The sequence below is a fragment of the Puma concolor genome, chromosome A2 (assembly GCF_028749965.1).
Source record: "Puma concolor isolate L17-30 chromosome A2, mPumCon1.1.hap2, whole genome shotgun sequence".
In the NCBI taxonomy this organism is placed as follows: domain Eukaryota; kingdom Metazoa; phylum Chordata; class Mammalia; order Carnivora; family Felidae; genus Puma; species Puma concolor.
Genome location: NC_141668.1, coordinates 51,534,090 through 51,553,640, shown reverse-complemented (window position 1 = coordinate 51,553,640; position 19,551 = coordinate 51,534,090). Strand labels below are relative to the sequence as shown.

The following is a 19,551-nucleotide window of genomic DNA, read 5'->3' as shown; positions in this document are numbered from 1 at the left end:
ATAAAGAGATGTGGCAGCTCCCTCTGGCCCAGTCACTTTCTCTAGGATCCAAGAAGCTGTGGGATGTGATTTAACATGATACATTAAGGCGTCACTTGGGTTCATACGTCGCCGTGCAACTCAGCGGCGGTGTGCCGGGTGGTGTGAGGTTACCTGCGGCAAACACGCATCTTTGTACTAGAATAAGGTGGAACCTACTGTGCCCATGAAGGACTGGGGGGCTTCCCCCGCTCCCTCCTGGAGATGCGGCCTGATGCCGCTAGGTGGGCCGGCCAAGGGGAGAGAAGTCCCTGTGTGAGCTGACCCTGCTTCTTAGCTCACCTCTTGCAAAGGATCGTGTTGCAAATAAAATTCCTCGGAAGCATTGTTCTGCAAAGTGGCTTTCGTCCCTTGTCCGCATGGGAAAAATAAACTGTGGAGTCCGAGCACAGCTCTGGTTACCCTCCTTCTAAGGAGAGGGCTTTCGTGGTTTCCTCAGCCTGACTCGTTGCCTGCTTTGGACCACACTTTCTGGAACCTTCTCAGTTCTGGACTTCACAGAGCAGGGGTGTGTGCCTTCGGGGAGAACAGCGGGACATATTCGAACCCACTTTCTAAATATATTGCAGAAGAGCTGACAAAGGTGACGTCTTCCAGAATGCAATTTAGAAAGAAGTCAGCAGAACCTTCCCATGCCTTCTTTGCCCTGTCTCTCATGGCGTTGCGCACAATGTCTCACGTGCTACAAGTAGATCAAAAGCACGGAGAAGCAGAATCAGGCCGCCGATTTCTGGAACCACTACGTGACGGTTGTTGGAGTCGATCTGCGGAAGAAAGAAAGCGTTTCCGTGCATCTGTTTTACGGGAGATTCAAAGATACTCAGGCATTGGGGCCAAACGGACCTGATTTCAAATCCAAACTCTGCAACTTTCTACCCCGTGACCTTGGGCAAGACACGTTTCTTTGCTGGGCCTCCATGTCGTCATTTCTAACTCGGAGAAAGTAACTCGAGTGTCATGTGGCTGCTGTTCAGATGAAATGAAACGCTGTGACTGACTGGCCTTCAATGGAAGGTGTTCCGTGCACGTGAGCTCCTCTTTCCCCGCCTTTCTGCTTTAAATCTGTTTCCATGCTGCACGCAATTAAAAGTTTACGATGTTCTAAAACTGATTTTCCAATTTAGGGGCAGTAAATTGTAAGTCGCTGCTATTTTCCTGAAATGACATTCTTTAGATTAGAGTCTGCTGGGTTTCTTTTCAATTGCATTAAATTCTATCCCCTGCATTTCTAATAAGACACCAGCGTGTCTGCGAAGGATGCAAGATGGCTGATTCTGACTATGAAAGCGTCCTACGGGAATATTAACACCCCAGACCATCGTCCACTCGCTTGTCCCCAATGGGGACGTCGCCAGAGGACGTGTCAGGCGCCTTTGAATGTAACACCACTGTGCTCATTGATTCTATTCGCCCGGCCTTGTACAAGCTTTCAGAGACACTGAAATGAGTGCGTTTTCGTTAAATTGTGATGGGAGGTACTGATGTGCTCTTCGTGGCTCCCAAGTGGGAGTTGCTCTCTTACTAAGACCATTAGTGTCCGCCCCACCAAGGCCAACGTCACCGTCCCACATACTAGGGTCCTGTCCACAGACGGGGAGGAAGAAAGCTGGCTCGTGAAGGTCTGCTCCATAAAAAAAGACTTGTTTGCTTTAGACTTGTCAGAAAGAGCCAGTCGAGGGCTGGAGCCCAGGGGGTGGGGAAGAGCCTTGTCCTCCTGGCACCCATACCCTGCTGATGATCCCCGCCCGGCCAAATGTCCCTCACCTCTGAAAACTAGCTGTCTGGGCAAAGACTTTTCTGGGCTACATCCTTGTTAGATGGTAAAGCTTTCTATCCCACGTAAAACCCAATTACTGTAGGGAAGGCAAATAAGCCCCGAGCACCTGTTTAATTTAGATTCTTTTCCCAAATACTCTAATTAACCCCGAGGAAGCCTGCTTTGAACAACTGACTTCCTTTGCACAGCTGTCAGATCCTTCCACCTGAAATCCTCACGCCCCCTGAAGCCCCCCTGCCTCCCTCAAGTGTCCTTCTTTTCAGGGTCTGAGGGTGGCACGGGGCCCACCATGCCCACTTAGGGGTACAAAAGACAAGTAAGCACAAGCTTACGTAGGCCTGAAGCAACCCAACCGCTCAGCATGTCAGGCCAAAGCAGAGAGGAAAAGAGGGAGAACAGCCCAGCTGAGCGTCTAGAAACACACCCTCGGGCTACAGGGGTGCAGCTTCCAAGCCACACATGGGGGTGCCAGGTTGTCTCATGGGCCTGCTGGTGCCTTCCGGAAAGCTGGTCTCTGTGGGCGGGGAGGTTTCCCCACGTCTTTTCTGCTTCCTGAGGCCGGGTGCCGGTGCTGGATAGCAGGAAGAGGGCAGCTCCGAGGCCACCGTCTGTGGCACGAGGAGCCACCCCAGCCCGCCTGCTCCACATTCAGCCATCCCTGGACTGGCTGGGCCCAGCTGCGGGGAAGGGTCGGGCCAGAACTAGGAAAGAGGGCGCGGAGCAGATGAACTCAGAGGGAAGGAGACCCTGCGAGCCCGTACAAAATCCCTCAGGCAGGAAAAAAGGCAAAAATGAAAGAAAGCACATTCAGGCAGTGCTTGCACAGGAACAAAGTCGGTTCTCTGATGCCCTGCAGATTTCAGGGACTTTGAATGTACCGACAGGGAGGGATGGGGTGAAAGGCTGAACCCCGTGAAGGGCAAATGTGTTCTCACGGAGGCCTGAAGGCTTTCTCTGAAAGGAGGTGCCCTTGCCCAAGGGAGGGGGCAGGCTTCAACGGGGGAATGGGCAGAAATGTTTCCTCCTCAGAGCAGAACTGACTCCAGGTGGTCGTGGCTTGGCTAGCCGTGGGATGTTTCTGGATGTCTGCCTGCGTGTCCTGCATAGTGTTCTGAATGTGTGTGAACAGTTATGCAAAATTCTCCCTTTTGCTGGCCCAAAGCGAGGAAATGTTTAGGACGAACTTCCTAATAGTAGAAAGGGCTTTTATTCAGAAGCCCAGTAGAACTTACAAATGACCAAGAGCAGAGCAGGCTTAAGTCATGTGGCTGAATGGAAAGAACCGGGGTTTAGAGTCAGATTAGGCTGAGTTCAAGGATACCCCCCAGCATAGGGTGGGAACTTGGGTACACCATTCAGCTTCACTGGGCCTCCATTTCCTCATCTGCACCAGGTGAGTAAGAATACCTCTTCTCTTAAGAGTGGCTGGGATGTGGAGTCACGACACCCGGGGGCCTTTATAAAATACTGATGTCCAGACATTCCGATTTCATCAGTCTGGGGTGTGGCCTGGGCAGCAAGATTTTAAAGGCCCCATCAAGTGATTCAGATGTGCCGTCAAGTTTGGGAATCACTAGCCTAGAAAGTACTAAGTGATCAGCAAATGTGCCCTCTCCAGGACCAGCTACATAATCTGTGGCGCCCGCTGTTTGGAAATTTTTCATAATTTCAAGATGGCGAGAGTAGAGCATTAAATCAATCCCAACCCTTGTTTTCTGCCTTCTGCTCACTTCCAGGGGGATGATTCCCCACACTAAATTATAAAGGAAAAGAAGTCATGTGATGGGCAAAGGGAACGAGAAATGAGGCGATCCAAGGTAGTTGTGGGGGAGTCTCTTGCTAGCAGGGTTGACAGGATATTTTCTTCAAGAGCCTGGGACCTGTACAGAAGGAAGCACCCTGGTTGTGGGGTCCTGAGGACGATACTGAGAAGGCTTTCTACAAACCTAAGTGGAGAGCTCATTCCCACCTCCTCACCAGTCCACATCAGCTCGTACGTGTCCATCCATGGCAACACGAGACATCACGGCACCAAAGCAGGAATTCAAAGCGGGAAGAGTGTTCATGTGGGAGATCATTTCTGTGATATCAAGACACTTATAGGAAAGACCTTATATTTCGGTGATATCAAGACCTTATAGGAAAGGCAGTGCAGCGATGAAAAGAAATTTCGCAAGAAGGATGGGACACACTGCATCTCTAGAGAGAAGCCAGGCAAAAATGATGTCGTGGAAAATTAAACCCTTTGGGCCAGCCATCCAGCATGCCCTTTGGGTGGCATCACTCATTTTGGGGTGTTGATGCTGGCTTCCCCTCCTCAGCCTTTTCAAGGGTACCCGAGACTCCATTAGGGACCCTTGATGCTTTAATGCTGTTTTACTAGAACAGGGAGGCGGCAAGGAGGGAAGGGAAGCAAAGGGGAAAGAAAGGCTGGTGTGTGTGATCTCCTCCTTGGAAAACTCCCCCTGGATCCTGGGGCCGATTCTTCCCCCAGCCCTGGGACGCAGTGATTTAGTGAAAGGCACTTGTGGCAACAAGTCACAGGCTCTGTGAAAACATCAGAAATGGGCTAATCCTGCAGAGAATTTACAGCCGTCTGGTCCCCACTCCACTGTCTGGTCTGGGTCCTTAGGCAGGTTCACACAAAAGGTTCAGTGATTTCCACTCAGCCAACAGAAACTCAGAGCATCTGTGCCTGGGCCCAGCTGGTGGCTTGAGCCCGATGCGAGGCTGTCAATCGCAGAGGTAGAGGAAACAGTTTGGGGAACGTTGATTAAAAAACAATGAGGGGCAATGAAAAATCTGGGGATTCTTCCCAGGTTCAAAATGGGAAGAGGAAAATGCGTGGCTCTGAGGACGCTCTGTGGACATTTCATCGGCCATGAGGACACTCAGCTTGGACACTGAGGGATTCTGCCCCCCGGGCCTCTGGCTTTCATCTTACTGCTTTGGGATTCAGAAGAGAACAAAGCAAACTTTTCCCAGCCCCTGCCCCTGGTCCCAGGCTTTATGCTCAGCCAGTTGTTCACCCCTGTGAGGGTTGGTCCTGCCTTTATAAAAAAAAAAAAAGTGGGGATAATCAGAGGGTTGGTCCATGAGTTAAACGAGATGATGCATCTATCTCAGCACTTCCTGAGAGCATAAAGAGAGGGCTCAGTAAATGCGAGCTCTTTAGGTATTTAAGTATCATCCTCACAGAGAACCCGGAAGGGCAGGACTGTTATTCTCCCCACTTGAAAATGAGAAAAGTATGACTTAAGAGAGGTTAAATAACTTGGGGTGCCTGGCGGGGGGAGGGCTCAGTTGGTTAAGCATCCGACTCTTGATTTTGGCTCAGGTCATGATCTCACAGTGCTTGGGTTCGAGCCCGTGTGGGGCTACTGTGCAGAGCCTGCTTGAGATTCTCTCTCTCTCCCAGCTTGTCTCCCTCTCTCTCTGCCCACCCCCCGCTAGCTCTCTCTCTCTCTCTCTCTCTTTCTCAAAATAAATAAAATTTAAAGAAAGAGAGAGAGAGAGAGAGAGGTTAAATAACTTAAATCAGTTAGTGGAAGTTCCAAGATCAGATCCCAGGTACATCTGAGCCTTGGGGACACCAAAGACCTCCACGAGCACAGGGGTCCACCAACTATGATTTCCACCCGAGGCTCACCCTACCCAGTTCTGAGGTCGTATGTGTCAACTTGAAGATCTAAGAAATCTCAAGGCTAGACAGAAGAAGGAAGATGGAATAAAAAGGAAGGAGGAAAAATACCTGAGACGGATGATCTCACTAATCGGCAAATTTAAAAAGAAATAGGAAAAGAAAGGGACAATTTTGCTCTCTGTGGCAGCAGTGGGGGCCGTGGTGATGAGATGGCGGTGGGCATGGCCAGTTCGAGGAGTGGCCTTCGGCGGGATTTCCAGGATGGTTGCTGGACTCTGATGCCAGATCTGAGCTGGCCGGCCGGCCTGGAGAAGCTTTCTCAGTTCCAGCAAAGGCAGGCCCCGAATTCTATCCTTGGCCTGGGCGCAAAGTCAACGGACCCTGGGCCGAGGGGCCATGTGCGGGCTTCCATGCTGGGCTCTGAATCCTCGCAGGCCAGGAAAGGAGAGAGGGAAAGACATTTCAAGTGCGCGCGCACAGCACTGAGCTGTGTGCTCTAGGCCAGGATGGCGGCCACTGCCGAAGGGGCTGGGCCGCGGCACAGTGGCTCGAAGGATGATGGAGTGGCCTTTAATTGTTTATACTCCGCAACCTGGGTAGTGTTGGCAACAAAGCAAGAATGGAGAGGCTGCTGGCAGCCAAGTGACAGGCTGGAGAGGAAGCCTCCACCCACCTAAATGGTTAAATGGCCAGTTTGCCAAGGCCACTGAGCAAAGTGTTACCTCACCACGGGGCAGATTAAAATATGCATTTTCTCCTAATTGAGCATAGTGAAATCAGCCGGCGGTCCTGTCACAAGTGCAGGAATGAATTGTCACAGCACGAAACACACTACTCGACAGAGCATCTATTATATGGGGGAGAAAAGCCACATAAACTTCCTTCACGTTGGAATTTCAACGGATTTGAAATTTGTCCAGGGGGCTTGGAGAAGCCTATGTGAAATGGTCACCCTGCCATCCTAATCTTCTAGAACGGCAGCTCATGATCTAGTGATAGCATCTGGGGCCTATCGCATACCAACATGGCAAGGTCTAGTTTGCAAATTGGGCAAGACAGCTAAAAACTCTTTGTACTGATTGTCTTTTTAAAAAAAAAAATGTTTTATATACTTATATGGTTAAGTATATATTAGGGCAAATGTATATAAGGCAAATCCTATTTTCTACCGCTTCCCATTACAAAATTAAAAAGTGTGTCCTTATAAGAGAACAGAAAATCCCATGACGGAATAAGTCCATTCTATCCACAAATCTGGTATAGTACCGGACAGAGCCGCTTAGAGCAAAGACCAGCGTGAATCTCTCCCTTACACAGATCCCTGGGGGATGCTAGTGACACGCTGGCATGAAAGCTTTCACATCAGGCTCATTTCTGAGCCACCACTGGCTGGTGTTAGTTATGAGACATGTCAAGCTAAGTTGATGTCAACACTCTGGAACAGACAGAACCTATGTTCTCCGTTTTTAACTTCACAGTCCTTGATATTTTTAACACATCGATAGTACGTTTTGGTTTAAATATCCCTCATTTCAGGGGCGCCTGGGTGGCTCAGTTAAGAGACCGACCGACTTCAGTTCAGGTCATGATCTCGCAGTCCGTGGGTTCGAGGCCCGCGTCGGGCTCTGTGCCCACAGCTCAGAGCCTGGAGCCTGCTTCAGGTTCTGTGTCTCCCTCTCTCTCCGCCCCTCCCCTGCCCATGCTCTGTCTCTCTCTGTCTCAAAAATAAATAAAAACATTAAAAACAAATGAAAAATAAATAAATAAATATCCCCCCTTTCAGATTGTTTACAGACGCTTCCCCATCCTGATCTCCTTCAACTTCTCTCTTCCACGGAGGCATCCAAGTGAACTCAACGAGAGGGCCCTTGTGGCCCAAGACCCTATTTCAAATAGGTAGCAAACACCCCTGTGATTGGCACCTCCTGAGCTCAAGGCTACCTGAAACCCGCTGTTGTTTTCACATTGCGTCTCAGTAATGGATTCTGTGTACCTAAATACAGGACTTTGCATTTATTTTTATTAGCTTCCTTGTTATGATTTGAACTATGTTTTATCCCATTGAGGACATTTTGAATCCTGATTGTGTCATCAATAAACTAACTGTTTCTCCCACTGGTAGGCTATATCTATGGACTAGATAAGCATTTCTTCTTTGCGTTCAACCAAGTCAACGAGAAAATATTCACCGGGTTTGAGCACAGAGCCTGTGACATCTTCTAGAAACTTCTCCATGTCTGTCAGAATCCTCTGGATTCACTATGTCAGCCATTTGCTGGAACCTCTTTCTAGAATATAAGCTTCTTGGAGTCAGGGACTGTGGCCACTCAGTAAATACTAGTGAGTTAATGCAATGGAAAAATTTTGAGTTCTGTTTATTCTTTTATTAAGAAGGATAATCAGGGTGGCTGGCTGGCTCTGTTGGTAGAACATGCGATTCGTGATCTCAGGGTCATGAGTTCAGGCCCCACTCTGGGCATAGAGCTTACTTTTAAAAAAATGTAGAAGGGAAGGTATACATTAGCCTAAGACTTAGGCATGATTGCAGGTGACCATATAGAAAATCTTGTGTTTAGGATCCTAATACAATGTGTGACATAGAAAACGTAGCCCATATGTAGAAATGCAAATACAGTATCTTTTCCTGGAGATACAATGGACTACAATGACTTCTTCTTTGGTTCTAAAAAGTGATTGGAGATAAAAATAGACTAATTAGCCTTAATTAACACATTTGCTTATTCTTCTTCCCTGCTGGTGACATTAGCTTATGTTCAGTCTTCAGTAGCAACACACACATCTTGTTGGTGAAGCCTAAAGTCAGAGGCAGGAGATGTGGGTAAAGAACCTGACATCCACTGACCCACTCAAGGTCCTCGGGAGGTTGCTTGTGGCCTTGAAAGTTCCAGTTATGAAGAGTCTGGCAACTGGGTTGCCTGAAGTCGGCAGATGGGGGAAGTCAGCAGCAAGGGTGGGCCGCATGGGTCCCTCGGCGTGGAGTCTTCTTGTCCCTGGCTGCTGCGACCCTAATCCTAATGTTACCTGATTTCCGGATACTTCTTCTTTGCCCTGCCCTGTAGTGAAATACCAGTGTACTACTGGGAGACTGACCGCAGTAACAGAGACAGAAAAAATTAGCAACGACGGACATTAATTGGCTGCTGACAGCGTGTATGTGCATTATCATAGTTGATCCTCACAAGAGCCTAGGCTCTACCTCTAATGGAGGTTGAGTTATTGTCCCCTTCGTGGAGGGGGAAATTGAAGCTTAGGGTGTGGGGGTCACTTGGCCGAAATCATGAAGCTGAGAGGTAGTAGCCTGACTCCAGAGGGCTTGCGCCTGACCACTAGGCCACAGTGCCTTCCTTGTCATTCTACACTGGGTGCCGTTTGGTTAAATTTAATCCCACAAGTAATACCTGCGTTCCCATCACATGTAGACACTATGTGAGGTGGCATAGACATTTCCGGTCAAAAGGCAAAATTCCCAGCTGGTGGATCTTACAGCCCCCGGAACTAGGTTTTGCTGTGGTAACAACCTCAAAACCAAAGCTGGTTGACCAAAACCAAAGCTGGTTTCTCAGTCATGCTACATGTCCAAGGCGGATCAACTAGGGTCTCTGCTCACTATGATCACTCGAGGACATGGGCTAACGAGGCAGCTCCCACCTCGAACACTGAGGTCTCCCAGGAGAGGAGAAGAGACAAACATGGAGGGCTCATGCCAGGCTCATCCCAGAAGGGACACACATTCCTTCCACTCCCTACACATCGTCTAGGACACATCGATGGCTCCACATACTCAGAGAGGGACTCGGTAATCTGATCCCATGACAATGACCACCACAAGGAGACGAAGACTAGCTGCCTCACAAGGCAGAATGTGGTACGTCGTAAGCTGCGTGCCATAGGTCAGAAGGGCCTGGAAAATGATTCCCTTTTGTGGGATCAGGAAAGGCTTCGTGGAAGAAGGATGGGCTTTACAAGGTAAGTGAGACCATGGTAGGCAAAGATTGGGGTGCGGTGGGGTGAGGACCTAGGTGGAGATAAGAGTAAGAGTAGAGGCTCAAAGTGGGGAAGGGGTGGTCACTGAAGGAATAATAATACCTTCTAGAGCACAGAGTGCAGGTGGTGCATAACAAGGGCAAAGTGGGAAGGCTGGACTGAGGCTGCGTCGAGAAATCTGTTGTCAATTTGGTGGCCCATGGAAAGCCCTGGAAGGGGCAGCTGTGACACGATCAGAGCCATGCTTTAGAAAGTTTCTTCAGACAGCAGTGGCACAGAGGGGAGTCTGAAGTTACGGCCTCAGGGGCAGGGAAGAGGCTGTTGTATTCCCTCAGATGAGAGAGGAGAAGGGCCAGGGGGAGGGGCCAATGAGAATGGAAAGTAAAGGAAGGGTGGAAATAAACCCCCCCCAGAACCACAGACTCAGGCGATCAGGCTAAATAATCAAATGTAATCAGGAGGGTTGGGGAAGGGAGGGAAGGAGGGAGGGAGGGAGGGAGAGAGGGAAAGGGAGAAGGGGGGAAAATGCCCTGATTTCAAGCCTGCGTAAGTTCTTGGATGACATCAGTGGCCTTTCTTGAGAAGCCACAAGTGGCATCTAGCAAGGTCAAATCAAGTCTTACTTCTATGAAAAAACAGATGCCCCAGGCACCGTAGATATCATACTAGGCAAGAGCTTGTTGCTAAATCTATCAAATATTCTCCTCTCCCAAGAACATTTGAATTAAGTCACTCCCTCCCAAGTGTGCCGTAGGATTTGTGTGCTAACCCTTACACACTGGCACTGACCACGGAAAAATCTTTGACAACCTATAGCTGGTGTGAAAATACGCTTCGTGTCTTCTTTAGACTTAGCAGCATACATATTTTATGAAAAGATTTTTAAAAACATCAAGGAGAGCCCGTGTGTCGGCGTGTTCATTCTATATGCATGAACGAGAATTCGATTCAGGAAACCTGAGACAGGTTATAGGGGATTTTTGCAGAGTCGGCAAGGTGTTATACACCGATCACTATCATGAAGTCCAAGGCCTAATTAACCCTACTTAGATGGAAGCACAATCAAAATCCACCGAGGCTATTTTAACTCGAGGTAATTTTAACTTCAATCCAGTCTTGCACACATCAGAGCAGCTCGGTGAATACCCCCATCTAATCTGCCTCGCACAGCAGGTGTATCTGTGAAGGCTTAGAATCTGCTTTCCAGTGAATATAAAGCTTTGGTTTTATAATGAATCATATGCATCAGTAAACTTACTTTAATGTTTTCGCGTTGTTGTCTTACAATTAGATCAGGAATGCCAGACAGTTTAGTAAACAGGAAAATGCAAAGCCTGAAATGGGATTCAGCTTTTTGTTGGGATTTTTTTTTTTTCACGTATTTGGAAAGCATATTGATTCCATAAGGAAGGAGCAGGATCTTGGAACTTGAGTCCTAGATGCCACATAAGGTCTTGCTACTCGGGTGTGGTCTGTGGCCCAGCAGCAACATCATGACCTGGGGCTTGTTAGAAATGCACCTTCTCAGGCTCCACCTCAGCCCTACTGAATCAGAAGCAGCATTTTAACAAGATGGTGGGGGGAAGCTGTGTGCTCGCCTGAAGTCTGAGAAGCACTGAGATAAGGGACCTAACACAGGGAACTAAAGACATTTAAGTGACACATGACCCGCAACGAGCCAGAATCTACATCAGTTTCAGCCAAACCTCTGGATTTCTGTAAATCCCAGAGCATTCAGCTCAAATCATTACGGCTTTGCTCTCTTTCCACTGGAATTTCTTTGACAAAATTATCGCTATCTGATACCTGCTCTCCCGGCGGATTGAGAAGATGCAATTCGTTTCAGAAGGTTGACAATTTTTTCCACGAACACACATTTTGTCTCCTTAGTTCCATTGTAGGCTCTTCGAAAGCAAGGCCAATTTAGTCTTCCTAGACTAGTTTTCTAGACTAGAAGATCCTTCTAGTATTCTGCTAGAGTCCTTCTATTTTAAAGTGGTTGGAGGTTGTCTAGTCTACTTAGCACTTCTCAGCCTTATAAAAAGAAGTTTGTTTATTTACTTGTTTGGTTATTTATTCAGAGAGTGAGAGAGGAAGGGGCAGAGAGATAAGGAGAGAGCCGAAGTAGGCTCCATACTCAGCACAGAGCCCAACATGGGGCTCGATCCCACGCCCATGAGATCATGACCTGAGCCGAAATCAAGAATCAGACGCTTAAGCAACCGAGCCACCCAGGTGCCCCAGCACTCCTCAGCCTTTTGAAACGTACGCTCCTTTTTGAAAACTGTGGAGGTTCCGTGTCCTAATGTTCAGTGAGAAAAAGTAAAGTCCGAAAGAGTATTTGGAGTATGCTACCTTTCATGTAAAAAGAGAGAATACGGGAAAATGCCCAGCCATGTACTCATTTGCACAAAGGAAATGCAGAGAGGGTTAGCCAGGAACGAAGGGTGTGGGCTACTACCCACAGCAGGTGAGTGGACAGGAGTGGAGAGAAGAGGAAAACAGAAGAGAGGAGGAAGGGAGGAGGAAAGAGCCATCCTTCTATGAGTACATCTTATGTACAGTTTGACTTACGCGTCAAAGTAATGCTTCACATATCCCAAATAAATAAATAATTCAAAGCAATCAGGATGTGTGTTGGGGGGGGGGGCAAATGGAATACAATACTAAAACTAAATCTAGCTCTATTGCGAATGAACAACTACATTAAAGGGATGGGGAAGAAAATAACTAAACAGCTGTGGAAAACAGTGTCCTGACTGGCTACTGGAAGGCTAAAGACAAGCAGCATAAATGCTGTGACCTGGTTAGCAAACATGTTTCTCACAGGACTATCAGCTAGCAAGTCTGGAACTAATCTATGTAGATAATAGAACTAATAAATAGGTAAATTCATCTTAGAATTCGAGAGCAGCAGTTTCCACCATAGAAGAAAGATGTTACAAGTCAGAAAAGGGATACGTATAAAATGATCCCTGTGATAATTAGTTTTAAATCATATTCATATCTATCTATCTATATATATATTTGTCTGTCTCTCTTTATATGTATATGTATATACACACACATATATGTGTATATGTATATGTATATACACACACATATATGTGTATATATATATATGTATATACATATGCATGTGTGTATATATGTATATACATATATGTGTGTATATACATATATATATGTTAAGGCCTAAAGGCATTACCACCCAGGAGCAATGAACACACCTACAACATAGCTATCTGGGTATCTACACAGCACTGGCCAACAAAAAGAATCAGAGCTTTTGGAGAAGTGGCCAATTCTGAGCCAGGACATGGAAAATACAAGATGAGTCTGGAACATCTTCTAATGCCAGAAAACAAGAAAATGCCCCCCAAAAGATGAGAACCTGTTCAAAGAAGACAGCAATGAACCTGGAAGCACCAAAGCTGAAACAATCTAGCAAGAAAAGATAGTATAGATTCTAACCTAAAATAAAGTAAATGTCCATAAATGATAGATAGATAGATAGATATATAGATAGATAGACAGATAGATAGACAGATAGATAGACAGATAGATAGATAGATAGATAGACAGACAGACAGACAGATAGATAGATAGACAGATAGATAGATAGACAGATAGACAGACAGACAGACAGACAGACAGACAGATAGATAGATAGATAGATAGACAGATAGATAGACAGATAGATAGATAGATAGATAGATAGATAGATAGATAGATAGATAGATAGACAGATAAGTAAACACCAAAAACAGATAAACAATTGTGATCAAATGCCTATAACATAAAGATTGCCATGGTGACCATTGTTAAGAGTACAGGGTTTTCTGGCGTTAAGTACATTTACCTTGTTGTACAACCATCACCACCACCATCTCCAGATCTCTTTGCATCTTGCAGAACTGAAACTCTGCACCCATTCAACAACGATGTCTCATTCTCCTCTGGCAACCACCATTCTACCTTTGTGTCCATGAACTTGACCACTCACATTTTGACTGCTGGGTCTTTCACACGAGGGGCATCGTAGAGCGCTTGTCCTTTTGTGACTGGCTCGTTTCACTCAACATAGGGGCCTCAGGATTCATCCATGACACAGCAGGTGTCAGAATTTCCTTCCTGTTAAGGCCATTGTCTGGACACCACATTTTGTTCATCCATTCATCCGTCAGTGGACACTTTGTGGCTTCCGTCCCTTGGCTATTGTGAATAATGCTAAGAACATGTGACATCCCGCTTTTATATTTACACATTCTTCACTCAATTATCAGAGTCCTACAACATCTCTGGAAAATCAGTATTATTATTACTTTCTTGCTTATCAGACGAGGACAAAGGGGCTCAGAGTATCATGGTCACTACGTGGCAGAGCAGGGTTTTGAATGCAGGTGTAACAGACCAACAGTCCCTGAATTCAGTTCCACTGATTAAACATGGGAAACCGCATATATCTTTCATTTGCTTTTGAAAAAGGAATACTGGCTAGAAGAAGATCCTCCCTGGGAATTTACTGGATAATAGAGAGAGATTAAACTGTCCTAGGTTTTCAAAATAATGAGAGTACTACCATTCTGGGTTTCCAAAACAATTTGAATCACTTTTAGGGGTCCAGAGTTAATTTAGCTCTTTTTCCCCGTGAAATGTTCTTTTGTCTTCTGGAAGCTCCTGAAGCCTGGAATGAGAAGGTGAGGAGGGTGACGCATCCCCCAAAGTGACGGATTCTAATGAGGATTCTCTGTCTGTCCTGTTATATTCCCTCCTTCCCTTAGAGACCAGGGGATCTGACCCCTGCAGGGACCTGGCTGGACTGGGGGTTGAGGGGAGAGTGACAGGGAGTCTTGAGCTTGGGTGCAGTCAACGAGGACAACACTGTTTTCTGGGGTAAATGGTACCCAGAACCACCCCACTGTGCCTGGCCCTCAGGAAAAGCTGTCCCTCGCCCTGCTGAAAGGCGCCAAAACATTAGCTGCCTGTAATTTTGACATGGCAGATATTTAATAAGGAACAAATTAGCACTTGGGTCTTTTTTTCCTGAGACAATCCAATTTCTATGCCAGGCACCAACTTCTATATTTCAAAATGCATTTTTGAAGGTTAATTAGAGAAGCGGCAGAGATAGTGTTTTCCAAGAGGGATTTTTCTGGTTCCTTCTAGGTCTACGGACGGCAGAAAAAATAACTTTCCGACACTGTAAATTGAGTATGTGAAGCTGTGAGAATAAACCCATCTCATTAGTCATCATGTCAATTATAGTATCTAAGGAACAATTTTGTAGCAATAGCATATTTATTTGATGTTGTGAAAGCTACCTGGACCCACTGTTAGGATTGTATTTGCTCTTAATGCTCCGAGTACCTCTTTAACAAAATGGCACTCCATAAAAATTTAGTGTGTTCCTACCGTAATTAAATGGCCCTAGTCATTTTTGCATTTATGATATAAACTGTAATGGCTGTAAAACCCCGCAATTAACTTTCCTTGCGCCAACATTTCATACTTGAGAAATTCTCATTACAAATTTCATTACTGATTCACTTATCTGTAATTTGTCCTATGTAACCTAAAGAATATTAACAAATTTAGAGTCACTTTTGCTCTATTAAAAACTAAATATAAAAGTCTTTCACCTAGCAAGTCAATCTTGATATTTCAACGGGCCCCGAAATGGTTCAAGTGCGGTGGTGAGGACGGGAAGGGGAAGAGATCATCTGTCTGGAAAAAGGGGAGCGAATGTGGCGGGAAATAAGTGGGTGTCATTGAGCTCACCCGCCTTCTCAGCGAGAGGCACAAAGGCTCTTGGGTAAGGCCAGGGGAGCAGGGGACAGCGCATGTGGAGAAGTGACAGGGGAAGTCAATGAAGGCCCGGGGTTTCCTAGGCCGGGGCCTGAGGCTTCTCTCACTTTTGCTTCCAGTCTCTTTACCCTGTGCTCCTCTCACTCTTGGGGGTCAGGGCTGGCTGGAGCCACCGTTGCTGCACGGTTGTACCTGGCTTTTCTGCTTTGGTAGGAAGTCTCCCGGAGGAATTTGGTTGTTACCAATGGCAACGTGGAAAAAGAGTTCAACGGGAGAGAGAAAGCGAGCGTCCCCGACTGGAGAATACTTACATTGCAATTTGCCTTCTCCCCTGGCACAGATCGCCTTGTGGTGAAATTTGGAGAAAATTTCTGCCTCTTCTAAACCCCCTCCCCCACTCTTTAAGGCAGAAACGAATATACACCCACATTTAAGTGCAAGTCATCTGACCTGGTGTCATGAGACCTGAATTCTAGTCTTCACTCTGTCTCGACCTTGCTGGTTGACTGGGGCAGGTTTTGTAACCTGTCTGGGCCCCAGCTGCTGCACTGGGAAAGGAAGGGGCTTTTAGAATGGTCACTGAGAACACAGGGAACACCGAGAACATAGGGAACATAGAAAGCTACCGAACAGTTCACTTCCTAGTAGATAAAACCAAGGGCCTCTCTTCATGCAACCAAAGCCACCTTAGCCCCTGGGTTCCCGTAACAACGATCTCCACAAGGAAGAGCCTGAGTAAATATTTTCCCCCAATAACACCCTATCTCAGCATTTCCCTGCCTTCCATAACTGCATTCATTTTATTCTAGTTTGTAATTAACTTTTACACAATTAAATTGGAGATAGAAAATTACTGTCCCAACATAAATAATCCTGCTGCTGGATGCAGCAGTGTTAACACAATCAACAATACGATTCATAAATGAAAGAAATGTTGTCATACTTATTACTTCTGTGTGCTCCATCTTTTATAGAATATTACAGTGTAAATTGAAATTTTATATGATTTAATAAACCTCAAAAAGATATTATGGCCAAGTAACCACATAACTGTAACAAATTGTCCTCCTCCCTCATTACAGAGCTTTCTCCTCACACGGGGCTCAGCCTCATTATCAGAGCGGTGTCTTTGACAACCCGGAGCCCATTAAAAACACCTTGAAGAAAGGATACCCCACGCCGTGGCGCTTCAAAATCTATACCGGGCTGCAATCCTTAAGGATGGCGTTACAAAATCAGGAAGCAGTTCCTTCATTTTTCATCCCAGGGAATCAAGCAACAGACGGGTTATCTGGGCCCCGAAGCCAGCCGCCCACCCCCACACATCTAAGTGACCCAGGCCAAGTTCCGCATCGCCACAAAGACTCTGAAGTCAAATAATCGAAACGGCAGTGGAGGTGGGGGGGGGGGGTACTGCCCCTCCAAACCTTTAGCTGCTTTTATAGGGTTACTGGTTTAGGTTTCAAGTTGCTTTGTTTTCAGGGCACCAGAGCTCCCATTTGCCACCGATAGCCATTTTTCAAAAGTTTCTGGCTCACCCAGGAATTCATTAGGGTAGTAGCGAGAAGAAAGGGTGGAGAGAATAGACCTGCCGTGGAAGTCCAACCCCACCCCGCGCTCTCTCCCGCTTCACCCGCGCTCCCTTGTTTTCCAGCTTGGAAGGAGCAAGCCAGGGGTGTATGTGAGCACCGTCTAATCAGATGCAGCGGTTTTCTCAGAGCCTGGTGCGATTTCTGTAGCTTCCAGCAATGTGTGGGACACACTTGCACTGAAGAATTTAATGACTTGTTTTACTGCTGCCTGCCATCAATATTTATCTATATTAACTGAAGAAAGGCATTACTCGAAATGGCGTTTCACACCTCTGAGCATTATACAGTAATTCTAAAGTCGTAAGTTGTACCAAATTCTACGGGCAAACTGAGAGACACGGTATGAATGGAAATAGTCCAGCTCGAAGTTTTTAAACTTGAATTGTCTGCAGCAATCTGGAAAGCCAAAGTCAAGATGATTGGAGTTGTTATGGCTGGGAGTCTCTGGGTAAAAAGAAACGGAAACAATCGTTCCTTTGCTTGTTTTTGTTTTGTTTTGTTTTGTTTATCCCTTGAATTATCAAGAGCCCTTTGAAAGTATATATAATAGAAAAGAGAAGCTCAGACAAAGCAATGAGCCGACGTAGAGGAGTACCTGGCTTATTTCTGCCTTAATCACTCAGGCAAGCAGGCTGAATTATCCCTTCCGTGTTTCCACTTACCTTCCTCTGGTGGTCAGTTTTCTCGCCCTTGGTTTCCCCTTGCCAGAGAGTTGTCTCTGAGCCCGTTTTATCACGTAAACACTTCCTGGTTTGCATCTCTTCAACGCACTCCTGGAAAAAGTACCCCACTTACTGGATGGAGGGTTTGTACCCCTGCTTATGGCCGCCCCGCACCCCCACTAGCACGCAAGCGCCTTGAGGGCAGAGACAAGCTGTTCTGTCTCTAGCATAGATATGTGGCAGGGGCCACTTTCCATTTGCAGAGTGAATTACCCGCCCCAGAAGATCGTGAGCTTAAGGCACTGCGGGAATTCTAGTATCTGCACAGACCACGTCATTTGGAGCTTTAAAAGCACCCTTTAAATATCCTAGGCTTGAGCTTTACTGAAAGGCCAGCGTTCTCAAGGGTGAAAAGGCTGAGGGAGATCAGTTGGGCCAACCCTTCACCTTACCGAGGAGAGAACCTAGTCCCAGAGGGATTAAGAGACTCACGCATCCAAGGTCGTTCAGAGCTTTGCAGCAGCATAAGAAGCTCCAGAACCTGGGCTTCTGACAGCTGCTGGCTCTTTCTCAGACGCTGTGTTCTATCTCCAAAAATAAGCTCTCCCGCCAATGGCTTCTAGAATAGCTTGACTTTCGCATTCTGGTCTAAAATGCACTTCCTATAATTTTCCCGTCTTTAGAAATTATGTTTATGGGACATCGGGGCAGGAGAATTAGTCCTCAATTCATAATAGATAAGGTTTACAATTTTTTTTTAAATTTTTTTTTAACGTTTATTTATTTTTGAGACAGAGAGAGGCAAAGCATGAACGGGGGAGGGGCAGAGAGAGAGGGAGACACAGAATCGGAAGCAGGCTCCAGGCTCTGGGCCATCATCAGCCCAGAGCCCGACGCGGGGCTCGAACTCACGGACCACGAGATCGTGACCTGAGCTGAAGTCGGACGCTTAACCGACTGAGCCACCCAGGCGCCCCGATAAGGTTTACAATTTTAATAACGGAAGTAGAACTTCAGGGAAACTTTACAACTGCCCTATCAGCCCACCACACTTAGGTTTTATGTTAATCCAGGATTACTCACCCAGTGACTTTACACACTTTGGAAGAAGCGCAAGACTTGGAAATAGAAATAGCGAACAGAAGGACACATGTGCAGCGGGAGTCTGATTCCCAGCCTTTCTGGAGTTGTAAAAGCCTGCTGTTATTTGGTGGCTTCTGTGAAACAGGACTGACACATTGCTTATTTCCTTTAAAAAAAAATATGAAGTAGAATTAATTTATTTTCATTTTAAGGCTTGGAAGCACTCCTGGAATTAACCAGAGATACCCTGGAGAATGAGCTGTAGGGATGAGAATCACTGAATGAGAAGCTGAAAATCAGGAGGTAAGACTGCGTATGTATCAATCCACATTCAGGCACGACATTGAGCATGACTTATAAAGTCATTTGTGTCCTTTAAATAAATAGATAGTGATAGATTTTCAAAAAGGGTTGAGGGAGGGAAAAAGCTATTCAGGAAACGCTGGTGTAATCCTGCTGTTTTCAGAAAAAAAGGGAAGTCGTGGGTCTAATTTCGTGCCATGCTAGGCATTAGTACTCAGAGTAAATAAAACTGCCTACTAAAATAAGATATCTTTTCTCTGAATGTCATCTGTTTATCCACTCTTCTAAGTAAAATTAATAGCAAAGGTAAAGAAAAGCGTGGCTCATCATATGGGGCAGAAGCTTTGAAAAAAAAGGAAATATGTAAAGCTTTCTCTCAACATCAAATCAATATCTCATTTTCTTAGTGATTAATTCAAAATGAGCATCCAGCTCCTAATGTTTTAACTGATATATGATCCCAATCTTTTATTTACTCTCCATATTTCCAAGGCGGGATCATTTTAGTGGCAGCTGGTCGTTGCATTGATAACTCCCTGATTTAGGTCAGCGGAACACGTGCAGATAATAAAAACAGTTTTAGGTATCTCGAAATCACGATACGGAAATATTTTCTTCATTCTTTTAGGCTAGCAAGCA

General features: G+C 46.1%; 1 long non-coding RNA gene across 1 annotated transcript in view; it reads right to left on the bottom strand.

The window, feature by feature from the left end:
• LOC147583185 (uncharacterized) overlaps window positions 1-19,309 on the bottom strand; it is a 46,070-nt gene extending 26,761 nt beyond the window's left edge. The window contains exons 1-2 of the long non-coding RNA XR_015242903.1: window positions 18,610-19,309; window positions 17,527-17,637 (exon numbers count right to left, since the gene is read on the bottom strand). This is a non-coding gene — a long non-coding RNA (uncharacterized LOC147583185). The remainder of the gene's footprint in view (window positions 1-17,526; window positions 17,638-18,609) is intronic.
• Window positions 19,310-19,551: the final 242 nt, after the last annotated feature.